Here is a 12,863-nt window from a genome sequence, read left to right on the forward strand (position 1 = left end):
GCTGGCGCACCCAGTGCTTGGCACTGGTTGGAGCAGGGAGGACAGGGCCACCAATGAGCATCAGCCCACAGGAGTGGGCAGATCAAAGAGTGGCTACCGGCAAGGGCAGTCAGGGGTGGGCTGCCCTCCAACGAGACAGCACCACATAGGGGTTTCAGAGTGGGATCGGACACCCCCGAACACGAGGGCAGCTGGGGGAGGTGGGCTCCCCGTGCTGCCCTCCAATAAGGGTGCCTTGCAGGGGGTGTCCAGATGGGACTAGGCATCCCCCGGAACAAAGAAGACCCGCATAAACAAAAGCAAAGCGGCTCTCCCCAGCACAGCTTCTTGGAACTTTTGTTATTTGCTTGTAGAACTGCTTTCTCTAGGGGTGTAGGATGGTATTACACAACGTTAATCAAGAGTAATCTGAAAGAAATCTAAAAGTAATCTTAATCTCCAAATTATTCCAACATGCCTCCTCATGTTCCCTGTTCATGCGTATTCAAGTAACGAGATTGACGGCCACCTATTATCAAAGTAGATGTACCTTGTTGCCAGACTAAGGTGCTCTGACTCGAACTCACAGTGATATATTGCTTTGGTATACCAGAAAATGTTTTCCCATGTTGGTTGTTGGGTTATATTTCCCCTCCGGGGAAACAAGAATAATTACCCAATGTCATCCAAGAGTAATTCCATCAATTTGTGTATGTTTGTACATTGTTGAATAGTACTGAGTAGTGAGTGTGTTATAAATGTACTTTTACTTTATCAAAAGAAAAACCACAGACTGGACAATCATTTATTGAGTGTCATGCTTGTGTACTCCTGAATGGGGATTACTAGCCAACACCACTTACCTTGAGTAAGCTTGGACTGCTCTGCAATGCTACCCTATGAGAGTCAAGCACTACAATGGGGTTTTTGGTTCCCAGTGGTGGTCGTGTGTGGAACCATTACTTTTGCAGACCACACAACAAATGGCCCACCTTCCTACATATATAAACAATTGTGCGTGGTAAAACCACAATGAATCACACTTGTTCACCGGGGTATACCAAAATGTAAAACCTCTTTATTTAATTAGCGCATGCTGACATAAACATAAACAATCCCATTGCCTTTCACATGGACAATGCTCACAGAATATGTGCTAACAGTCCCTTTACCCTTTTTAATGTTAAACATTTGTCATTTTCTGTTTCTCGTAAATGTAGTTTTCTTCGTGATTGTGTTTGGTAATCCAGTACAACTTTTTTCCCTCATATTTTTTGTGTTTTATCAACATCATTATTCGCCCCAAAGGTAACCCTGTGACTGTGAAAATATAAAAAACATTTCTGTAACGATATCAAAACAAGGGTGCCTGACCAGGTGTTATCAACCGAGTCATCGAAATTGTTTTCCATTTCATAATTATCGCAATCATCACGTTCATCCCAGAGTGCATCCTTTGTTTATTTAATAAAAGTTATCATTTATTCATGTGATTTCAATGAACTGTCACAGTCACCATTGTTGGTTCTTATCATGATTAGTGTTTCAAATGTGGATGAAATCCACCTCAATATTTTTCATTCACTCTTTATGGTGGAACTTTAAAATTTACATTTCTCTCCTGATTTCTCAATTAATCAACCATTAACCTTATATATTTTGATGTCATATAGATTTACATTCCTTATGATAAAGAAAAAGTAAAACACTAATTTCTGACCTCAATGTCAGTCCTGAATGATCAAAGTTCTATTTGGAATTGTTGCAGCCCTCCAGTGGGCTGTGGACGTTTGACACGTATTCCATTCATTACCACCATTATCATTTTCATGATTTATTGCTTACATGGGTACTCATGTATTTCCCAGTTAAAAAAAATGTGACAGAGTACAGCAGAACTACTTTGGAGATACCCTAGTACTCAAAAACTTTGAAAAATGGAATAGCTTAAAAAATTGGAAAACACTGTAATACACTATATTTAACAAATGCAGTGTAGTGTAGTGTATTTACATATTCTAACATATTTAATTATATAAAGAAAAGTATACAAAGAACTGTGAAAATACCTAAATAATTTTCTAAAAAATGCAATACTTACTAGATATTAGCGCAATACTCTGTAAACGAAATGAATACATTTCTCTAACTATTACCACCATTACCACTTTAGTAAACTGGTAATTGGTAGGGAACTACAATGAAACCTTACTTATATCTAAGGCTACTACTTACCTATATCTAAGCCAGATAAATAAAACCTACTACTTACCTATATCTAAGGCTACTACGTACGTATATCTAAGCCAAACTGTAGAAACAACTATATGGCTGCTTTTAAAATTTACAAAAACACAGCCATCACAAAATTATATACTGGAGTGTCATCTCCATGTATCATGGTATACGCAAAGTTACTATCGTATAACATGGTCCAAAATAAAACTATGGCCTAGCTGTATTGCATTATAGTACCCTTGAGTCATGCATGGTGTCACATCAGCAAAGCAATACTTAAGTCAGATTTACAAAGCAACGCAAGGGCTTCATGGCACTCTATGACAATCTACTCAGCTCTACAGCTTGACACTAATGAACTCTATGCAGCTCCACGCTACAACATTCTACTACACTGGATGCCACTTTCTGACACTTTACTCCTGTCTATACCCCTACACTCCACTGTACAATGCTGTACTATAATATTTGCCACATTATAACACTCACCTCCAACCTATGCTGCTCTAGTATACTCTAGTCCACTATACAAAACAGTACTTAGCTCTTTGCATGCCACTGCACTCCACTTTACTCCACTCCACTCTATTATACAGTACTCCAGAAGTCCACTGTACCCTACGCCAATCTGCTCTGCTCTGTGCCATTGTACTCCATAACACTGTATCCCAATACTGTAGCCTATACTGTACAGCATTGTATTCTACTGTACAACAATCCACTCTTCAAAACTCAAGTAGACTGTATGCTACCCCACTTCACTTTACTGCACACAAAGCCACTATATGAACTCTATTTTGTGACCCCCAGCTTCATTGCACCCTAAAAGAGCTAGCCTAGTGAGCAAGAGTCAAAGAAGGTGATAAGATCACAGACTTACAGTGTTTTCTTGTAATTTTTTTAAAAAGTGCTTTTTGCCTACCCGTTTCTGTTTACATTTGACTCTCTACTTTTCTGCAAACTTGGTATTTTACACTGCTATTTTTCTGTACCCATGTTTGTATGAATTTGCATCTTGGTTTTCTGCAAACTTAGGGGCATATTTATACCTTTTGATGCAAAACGGCATTAATGCAATTTTTCATCAAAAAGTTTAGCACCGGCTTGCGTCATTCCTGAGCGCCAGCTTGGCACCATATTTATGGAATGACGGAAGCCAGTGCAAAGGGTGAGCTAGCGTATAAAAATGACATTAGCCAGGTGGGGGTGGCGGTATGGAAGAAGGGTGTTTTGCACCAAAAAAATGATGTTAGGCTGGTTAGAGGCCAAAATAATTCCCCTAACCAGCGTATCATTATTTTCTGACGCAAAACCATCCATACCACATGATTCCTGTCTTAGAAAAGACAAGAGTCATGCCCACCACTCCAATGGCTAGCACCGGGGACTAATGTCCCCTGGACATGGCCAGTGCACCCTGTGCCATGCAGGGGGCCCCAAGTTGGGTCCCCGATGGCACTTTAATGTTTTTAAAAAAAATACTTACCCTACTTAACTGGGATTGGGCCCCCCATCCTCCGGTGTCCCTTTGGTGTGAGTGGGGGTGTTCCTGGGGCTTGAAGAGGGTACCTGTGGACCCATTCCATGGTGTTTAACCATGGAAATCGGTCCACAGGTCCCTTAACACCTGGTCTGACCCAGGCTTTAAATAATGGTGCAAAGCAAGCTTTGCACCATTATTTAGCCCCTCCTCCCCTGTGCGTCATTTCAGCATGGGGGGTAAATGTGGGGCTATGGGGTTAGCACCATTTTGTTCTATGGGAACACCTTCCTTGCATCTGATTGACGCATTGTAGGTTCACGCATCAAATAAATGGTGCAAACTCCAATATTTTGACGTGAGACATGTCTAACGTCTAAATATAAATATTGGAGTTAGTTTTGCGCCAAATTTGTATAAACCAAAATGACGCAAATTTGGCGCAAATGGAGTATAAATATGCCCCTTGGTTCTTTTAAACTGCTGTTTCTGTTCTGCCTGTGACTGTTTGAATTTGCCTCTTGTCTATTTGCAAACTTGGTGTAGGAGGCTGGCCCTCTATGCAATGTACAAAACTAGGCACACTGTTTAGGGGGTCCAGGCAACCACACTTTGGTTTCCAGAGGCAAAAACTAGATCTCCTAATTGTCTAAGTTTTGAGGTAGCTTGGTCGAGTAGTTAGGCTTATCTTGGAGAGGTGCAAAGCATTTGTTGTACTCACAGTATCAATCATGCGTCTCACACATTCAAAGGAATAACTTGAGACCAATTTATAAAAAATACTTTGCATGTTTATATACATTTTAAGACCAAGATTATCAAAAGTGGTTACGTACTTTTTGAGTTATGAATTTTTGAAGTTTTAATAAATGCAGTCTTTCTGTGCTTAATTAGGCACCATAGGAATCAATAGGCAGTCACTTGAAAAACGCTGATAAAATTGAACAGTTAAGTTACCAGGTTCTGGTTTTGCAGGTTGGTTGAGGCCGTTGGTGGGCACACTGTGTCAGCTGGAGAGGCTCAGGCAGCTCCCGGTTCCAGAGTGAGCAGCATTGGAAAGTCTCTTGGAGCAGGTACAGGGCCATTTGGGGACCACTTGGAAAAGGGTGGTTCTCGCAGATTTAAAGGTGTTGCCACGGAGTCCCCTTGTAGTGTCGAGGCTGCAAAGGGTAGGGGACCCTGGGGGCACAGCTGGTTCCTCGTTGCAGGGTGCTGGGTGGCCAAGTGCAGGGTGAGTTGTTGATCCACAACAGAGTCCCTTGGAGCTGGAGGTAGATTTTCTTTGAGAGCTGCTCACAGGACAACGGGGCACTCTGGCATGAGGTCCAGGGTGTTTCTGAAGTCCCTCAACTAGGGCTTCCTCCTGATCCTTTTTCAGCTCTGGTGGAGCTGGTTTTCTTGTAGTCTGATGTCAGCTGATCAGCCCCCAGAGAATTGGTAGGTATGGGCACCAGAGGGCGAAGTGTCACCAAACTTGGCACAGTTGCAAGGTTTGTCCTGGCCGTTGTCAGAGTTTCATCAGCTTTGGCTGCAACTTTAGGTTTGGGAGATATCAGCCAGTCAGCGAAAGTGACCCTCACTGGGTTGCTGGTTCTTTGTTGGTTGCAAAGTGGTACCTCCACTCAGAAGGGAGATCTTGGGCAATTTGTGAAGTCTGGAGGTCCTCTGGGTTTCTTGAGGTCAGTCCAGTGTCCAGCTCCTCTGCAGCGGTGTTTGTCGGCTCCTGGGTGCAGCAGCCAGGGTTTGGTGCCTTTTTCTTTTGCAGCAGGACCACAGTTCTTGTGCCTTGGTCCTTTTTTGAGCTGGTCTTCTTTGTCCTTTTGAATCTGATTATATGGTGTAGCGACGCCCACTAACTACTGAATTTAGTGAGTAATTTAGGGGGAACCTGTAAGTGTCCAATGGGACACTTGCCTTTGGGTGGCTTTACCCACTATAATAACCACTTCCTGTCAATGCTCTAAACCTAATTGGCTACTTTCTCTCCATCCAAGATGGAGGAAAATGAAAAAGATGGTCTACCTCGCAGGCAACACCTTAGGGGTTGTGCATGCCAGGTGAGGCCACTCCTACTACCCTTGGTTATGTCTCCCACTTTTGCTCCTGCCAAAAGTGGAGGTGTGCAAAGGGGAGTGCCAGCTGCTGCTAGCAGCAGGCTTGGGGGTCAACTTTCAAGGGCGGTAAGACCTTTAAAGCTCACCGCCAGGACAGTGCACATTCCTGAGGGGGGGGGGGTTAGCTCCTCCACTGTGAAGGGCATTGTCTTACAAACCGGAGGGCAGGGCTCTCCCCCAAGGTTTGTATATTGGCTATCTGGAGGTGGCAGCTGGATAGGACCAGTCAGCAACCATGCCAGGATAGTGAGCTTTTGCAGGGGACACCCCTATGGTGGCCACTGGGTATATTTAGGGATAAATCCAAGACTGGCACCAATTTGGATTTATCATTCTGAGTTGTTTGATACCAAACACCACAGGGTTCATAGTGGCCATCATGTAGCTGGAAAACTTGTTTTGACAGTGTCTAGCCCATGTATTAAAATGGCTGCACTGTTCACTCACTACGTTCCAGGTTTGGCAAGGACATAGTGGGGGCATATTGCTCATGCAGCTATGCCTTCAAATATAATATTGAGCACCCTGCCTAAGGACTCTAAGGCCTGCCAGAGGGGTGCCTTATGCACAGTAAATGCAGTGTATGATAGAGAGGCACACAGGCAGTGCCATGTTGAATTTGTAGTTTTTTTGTATTTCAGGTTTTCACCAGAACACTCAGTGCATCTGGGTGCATGGCCCTAGAGGGTGGCACAATCAGTGCTTCTGCCCTCAGGGGCCTACCCATAGTATCCCATGCCCACTTACTAGGGGCTTATAGTGGTAGCTATTGTCCAGCTGCACAGACTGTGCTTGCCAAGGGACAGCAGGACTGTCCTCATCACCTCCCTCATAATCACTGGAAGAGGAATTATCTAAGGAGACTCCTCCGACTGAAAAATCACTCCCAGAGTCTGCTGCATTGCCCTATCCCTCAAATGCTGTCTCAGTATCTGCTGTCTCAGTCTTTGATCCTACACCAGAGCTGTCCTCTATAACATGAGTTAGGGCTTGAGCAGCAGGCATCCAACAAGATGCCATCTCTGCTACTGGCTAAATTGTTGCTCTAAAACACTAGCCTATGTAGACAGTCACAACATTGCTGGTGGGTGTGTGTGTGATACCTTTAAGGTCACCTTACCTTCGCTTCTTCCCTCAATCAGCATGTTCTCTCAAGACACTCAAAAAAATAAAAAGACACACTATTACATCACCTTGTCACATACCAATCGTCATTGTCTTTAGCGTCTCTAGCACCCAGTCCAACAATCATTATTGGTTCTCCCACTCCCATTACCTCCTCCTCCAAATTCCCTCACTACCACCGAGCAAAAGTGCATTTCATCTCTCTATAGCCCCCCTCGCACATACATTTCATTTGTAGCATAACGTACGTAATGGCTGGCGTTACTACAACACACAGCTATTCACATATAATACAGTTTTGATCCTTTCAGTAGGCATATAAACCTAGTGCGCTACTTCATGGCATCAAAACTGCCACTAGACAAAAATCAGATCCTTTTCTAGCAGAAACATAATCACAAGAGTTACTTGACTTTTTTATTGCTGCCTAAAAGCTACAGTTGAAATGTGTCAGTTGAAGTATGTGCATTGCTTTGAAGACGAAAGCTGCAACTGCAAGAGGACTGGTGGCAAATATATATATATATATATTTATCTATATCACTTTTAAATGTGGGTGTGGTTTTCCTGGGTGCCGGAAGATCTTCTGTGTCTCCCAGGGGGTTTTTAATTTTAAAAAAAGAATCCTCCAATGCAACCCATCAGAGGATTTTTTAACCCCCCCCCCCGGTGTCGCCTACTGGTTGTGACCCACACCAGGGAGGTAGTGTGGGCATCGCCCACTGGCCGATGCCCGCACTAATGAGGTTAAAGGTCTGTGTTTGTACAACATAGGTTATATCTCAATGTATTTTATTCCTTACACATATATTCCCTTTCCATGTAATCGTGTATCCATCTATGTATTACTTTAGTCCTCCTGTACCAAAAGAAAAGAAAACAAAATACTCTCTCGAAAGAATTACTTTGTCTCACCATCACCCTATACTTCTGTCAATCTATCTCCACTGTCTGACTCACCCCAAATCCATTCTACTACTATGATCTCCAAAATAACCCTTCCTAGATTCTTCCCCCGGCTCACCCCAAACTTCAGTTTACTACTATGGTCTCCCAAAGAACCCTAATAAATTCTTGCTCACTTATCTCACCATTAACTCATCCCAAACCCCATTTTACTACTATGATCTCCCTAAACCCTTACTATAGACTCTCCCCTCCTCCATCTCTTCTTTAATTATCCCAAACCTCATCTTGCTACTATGATATCCCAACTAACACTTCAGATTCTTCACTCCTCTATACCTCCATTATTCTATGTAGTCCAACTAACAGACACATGTCCTCCACTCAAATGATATCAGACCTCCCTATGCTAATACTAATATTGTATTCAAACTCCCCTACGCTAATCCACCACTAATCCTTTTGGGTTCAGGAGTAGCATGCTGCTCACCTAAAAACACTTTGATGCCCACCAGGGGTAGTAAGTGCTATATACATACAATTACAATTGCAATAGTGTATGACATGCCACTCTACTCTATGACACTTTGCTCCATTCTATGCTACACCACTCCAGTGTAAAGGTAAAGTTTGTGCAGTGCAAAACAGAAAGATAGAACTCTGGGTAGTTCCCAAGTTTAGGTGGAGAGCAGCTCCAGCAATGAGCACTCTGCAACACCAGTGACACCCTACATTTGCGCACCTCAAATGTCTGTTTATCTAGCAAAGTTTTTAATCATAGGATCAGCACAGTGCTATCCAAGCCAGTTAGATCTCTCTCCTTCTCTCTCTATATATATATATATAGAGGGAGAGAGAGAGCGATAGAGGGAAAACTGGTCTGATTGCACAAGCCCACTCACTTTTTGCCCCCATTTTTCACTCATATTTGTGTTTTCCTGACTCTGATGGTACCCTGGACACTGCTAAACAATTCTAAAGGCATGTGCTCTGATTAATATGGTATAGGAAAATTAGGCTAATTATAATTGGCTGTACCATCCTACTTGTAAGTCCCTAGTATATGGTAGGACATGTAGGTTTAGGGACAGTATAGATAGTACACCCATAGGTGCACTGCTGTGGTGCCCGATTTCATTTTAAAGGCAGGCCTGACTTGCTGGCTGCTTTTAAGTTAAAGTTAACCCCAAATTCGACTTTGGAATTAAAAGTACTTCCAAAGTCCTAAGCTACCTTATTTTTACATACTCACCCTTAAGGTATGCCCCTGGTGCCCCCAGGGTTTGGGTGCAGTGTAACTACAAGCAGGGACTTCGTAAACATTGTTTTATAAGCCCTGGTGAGATAAAAGTAACCAAATGTATTTCTCCCTTTGTAGTGAACAGTCTTCATAGGCTAACTTGGAGAGACTTTGGTGGTCATTATGACATTGGCGGTGAGTGATAAAGTGGTGGTAATCCCGGCAACAGGCTGGCAGTAAGTACAACCAAAGTACGACCATGGCGGTGATACCTCCCATTGACAGCCAATGTACCACCCTAACTGCCAGGGCATCAACACCACTGACTGGCGGTAGCCATCAACAGCCAGGCAGAAGCCAAGGTATGGCCCACCATATTATGACATAGCAAACCACCAGGATTTCCGGAGCAGTACCAACCATTCAGCCAGGTGGAATAACACAGAAAACGAAAGACTCACCAACAGGTACACAGAGGACTCCGCCGTCGACATGGAACCTGAACTTCAAGTCTTCCCGATGCTATTCTATGCCATGGCCCTCATGGAACACCAATGCCGACAAAGATGACGACGGTGAGTACAGCCACCTAGCACACAATGGAGGGAGGGAGGAAAAGGAGAGTGACACACACACGCACAACACATACCATTCACACACACAACATACACAGAAACAGCAGCAGAGTTAAACCAATTTCGCAGGACACACGTTAAAACAAAAAAGGACCACTATGAGAATCAGCAAACACTGTAATTTGATGCCAATAGCCACCATATTGTCCATTTGAATCAAAATGCAGGCGACAATGTTCAGAATGGGTCAATGGCCAGTCCAAAGTACAAAATGGCCACATGGCCACAGGGCACAGTCCAAGGTCCAACTTGACTCCTGACAACTTCAGGAATCCACTGTTCAGGGGCATCATACTGGAAATGGGAAGGCTAAAGTGGGGAACGTGTCCACTGGTTCTGGAGGGGGCTCCATGCCCATTTGTCATTGCTGGGGAGTGCAAAGCCACCGTCTCTGAAGTGGGGAACTTGCCCACTGGTTCTGGAGGGGTCTCCTTGCCCATTTATCTTTGCTAGGAGTGCAAGGCCACCGTCTCTGAAGTGGGGAACTTGCCCACTGGTTCTGCAGGGGGCTCATGCTCATTTGTCTTTGCTGGGGAGTGCAAGACCATAGTCTCTGAAGTGAGGAACTTGCCCACTGGTTCTGGAAGGGGTTCCATGCCCATTTGTCTTTGCTGGGGAGTGCAAGGCCACAGTCACTGAAGTGATGAACTTGCCCAATGGTTCGGGAGGGGACACCTTGTATAACAGTCCCTGGAGGGTGGCCTACACGCCCTCTGCTGGAGGTGAGGACTTCTGTACCTGTGCTGGAGGTGGGGGCTCCTTGCCCTCTGCTTAAGGTGAAGGCTGCTGTGCCTGTGCTGAAGGTGGGGGCTCCTTGCCCTTTGCTGGAGGTGAGGGCTGCTGTGTCTCTGCTGAAGATGAGGGCTATTGTGTCTCTGCTGGAGGTGAGGCTGCTGTGCCTGTGCTGGAGGTGGGGGCTCCTTGCCCTCTGCTGGAGGTGAGGGTTGCTGTATTTCTGCTGGAGGTGAGGGCTGCTGTGTTTCTGCTGGAGGGAGGCTCCTTGCCCTTTGCTGGTGGAGTGGACCTCTTGCCTTTTGTTGGTGGTTGAGTGGGCCTCTTGCCTTTCATTGGTGGTTGAGTGGGAACCTTCCCTTTCATTCGTGGTTGAGTGGGAACCTCCTCTTTCTTTGCTGGTGGAGTGGGAACCTTCACTTTCTTTGCTGGTAGAGGGGGATCCATGTGTCCCCTCTTGTGACGGGCCCCTTGGCCTTTGACATGTCACTTGTGTCCTTGCCTCCAGGATTAGGAGTTGCCTCCACTGTCCCTGTCTCCTGTCGCTTGCTTTTCACCACTCTAGTCCTCCCTTTCTGAGACGGAGGTGTGCCCTCAATAGGAGTGGCAGCCGTCACACTCTGAGGCCCCTTTGTGCCAGCAGCTGATGATTTGATGGGAGCAGTTGCAGACTGTTTGGCTGAGGTGCTGGGCTGGGTCGTTGCGACCCTGCTCTTATGGGCAAGACGGGGGGGTTAAGGGGAAGGGAAGAGGTCAAGTTGGCCAAGGAAAAAGCTTCTTAGGGACTTTGGGGTGGAATGTGGGAGGATGGATGAGAGTGGAGGTCAGAGGCAGTGGTTTTCGGAGGTGTATGTCTGCTGGACTTGGGTGCAGGTGCATGGACAGTGTGCGTGAGTGAGGTGAATGTCTGTTGTGTGTCTGAGTGCGTGCGTTTGTGTCTTATAGGAGGGGGCAGAGAGGGTGGGAGAGGACAAAGGGGACATGTGGATGGATGTTGTGGAGGTCTCTGCAAGTGCGGTGTATGTGTGCTGCTTGATGTGGTGATGGTGGTGGTGGCTGTTGATGTAGTGCATGCAGGAGTGAGTGTAGATGTGACTGAGAGGGAGGAGGAGGAGGGGAGACAGTGGAGGCAGTGTATGTGGTTGTGTGTGTAACTGTCTGTTGTTTGTGTGAGTGCTTGGGCCTGAAGTGTGCTGCCTGTGTTTGACTGTGCTACTCTTGTGTGATGTTTTGTGTGCATGCTTTTCTGTATCTGTGTTTGTGATGGATTGGGGTTGAGGAGACTGGGACTGGGAAGTGGTAGTTGGAGGGGGGACAGTAGGAACAGGGACCCTGGCTGCCATCAGAGAGGAGGCCAGAGCCTGAAACGATCCGTGTAGGGCCACCAACCCACTGTGGATGCCCTCTAGGTATGCATTGCACTGTATCGGGGATGCCAGCCTCTGGATGGCATTCACAATGGTTGACTGCCCTACAGAGATGGATCTCAGGAGGTCAATAGTCTCCTCACTGAGGGCAGCAGGGCTCACTGGGGCAAGGTCTGAGGTGCCTAGGGCAAAGGAGATGCCCACCCTTCTGGGAAAGCGGGCACGGTCAACTCGGTGGTGGGCTACTGGGAGGGCAGTGCTGGCACTGGGGTGGCGGTTGTAACTGCAGCTGGGGTGGTCACAGAGGTGTCCTCCACCACCAGGGAGCTCCCATCAGAGGAGGTATCAGAGTTTGTGTTGTCCCTTCCAGTTTCCGCTGTGGTGCTCCCCTCGCCATCCGTCCCACTGGTGCCCTCAGCGTTGGTGAACTCTGCCTCCTGGGTCCTGTGGGATGCATCTCCATCTGTCACCGGTGCCTCGGCTCCTCTGCCAGAAGATGCTAATGCACATAAGGACAGGATGACAAAACAAGAAAGGGGGAGAGAGACAAAGGATACACAGGGTCAATGACTGCATCAACACCACCAGTGGCGTACACAGCACCCTCACACACAGGAAACAGGCCTACGCACTATGCATGGCACTACAAGTGAAATGGCTAGTCACCAAGGAATGAGGAGGGGCACACACCGTCAACTGCAGCACACCTGGCACCCACGCAGCCCTGCCTAGAAGTGAATACTAACAAGCTATGTAAGCAGTATTTCACATTTAAACCCTTAGGCACCGTAGGACCTACGCTGCTATGTCTGGCCTGGCCTAGGGGCACCCACTAACACACAACCACCACACGGATACCACACCACCCCACCAGCCGTATGTTGTAATGATAGCCACTGTACTCACCCCCTTGTGGCTGCTGTAATGCCCGCAAGCGCCCATTCAGCTCAGGGTAGGCCACCGCCAGTATGCGGGCCATCAGGGGGGTCAGGGTCCGACGGGCACCCCTTCCTCGTTCAGAGGCCATCCCCAGCTGGGCCTCCGCGG

Source organism: Pleurodeles waltl, chromosome 10 (assembly GCF_031143425.1).
Source record: "Pleurodeles waltl isolate 20211129_DDA chromosome 10, aPleWal1.hap1.20221129, whole genome shotgun sequence".
Classification (NCBI taxonomy): domain Eukaryota; kingdom Metazoa; phylum Chordata; class Amphibia; order Caudata; family Salamandridae; genus Pleurodeles; species Pleurodeles waltl.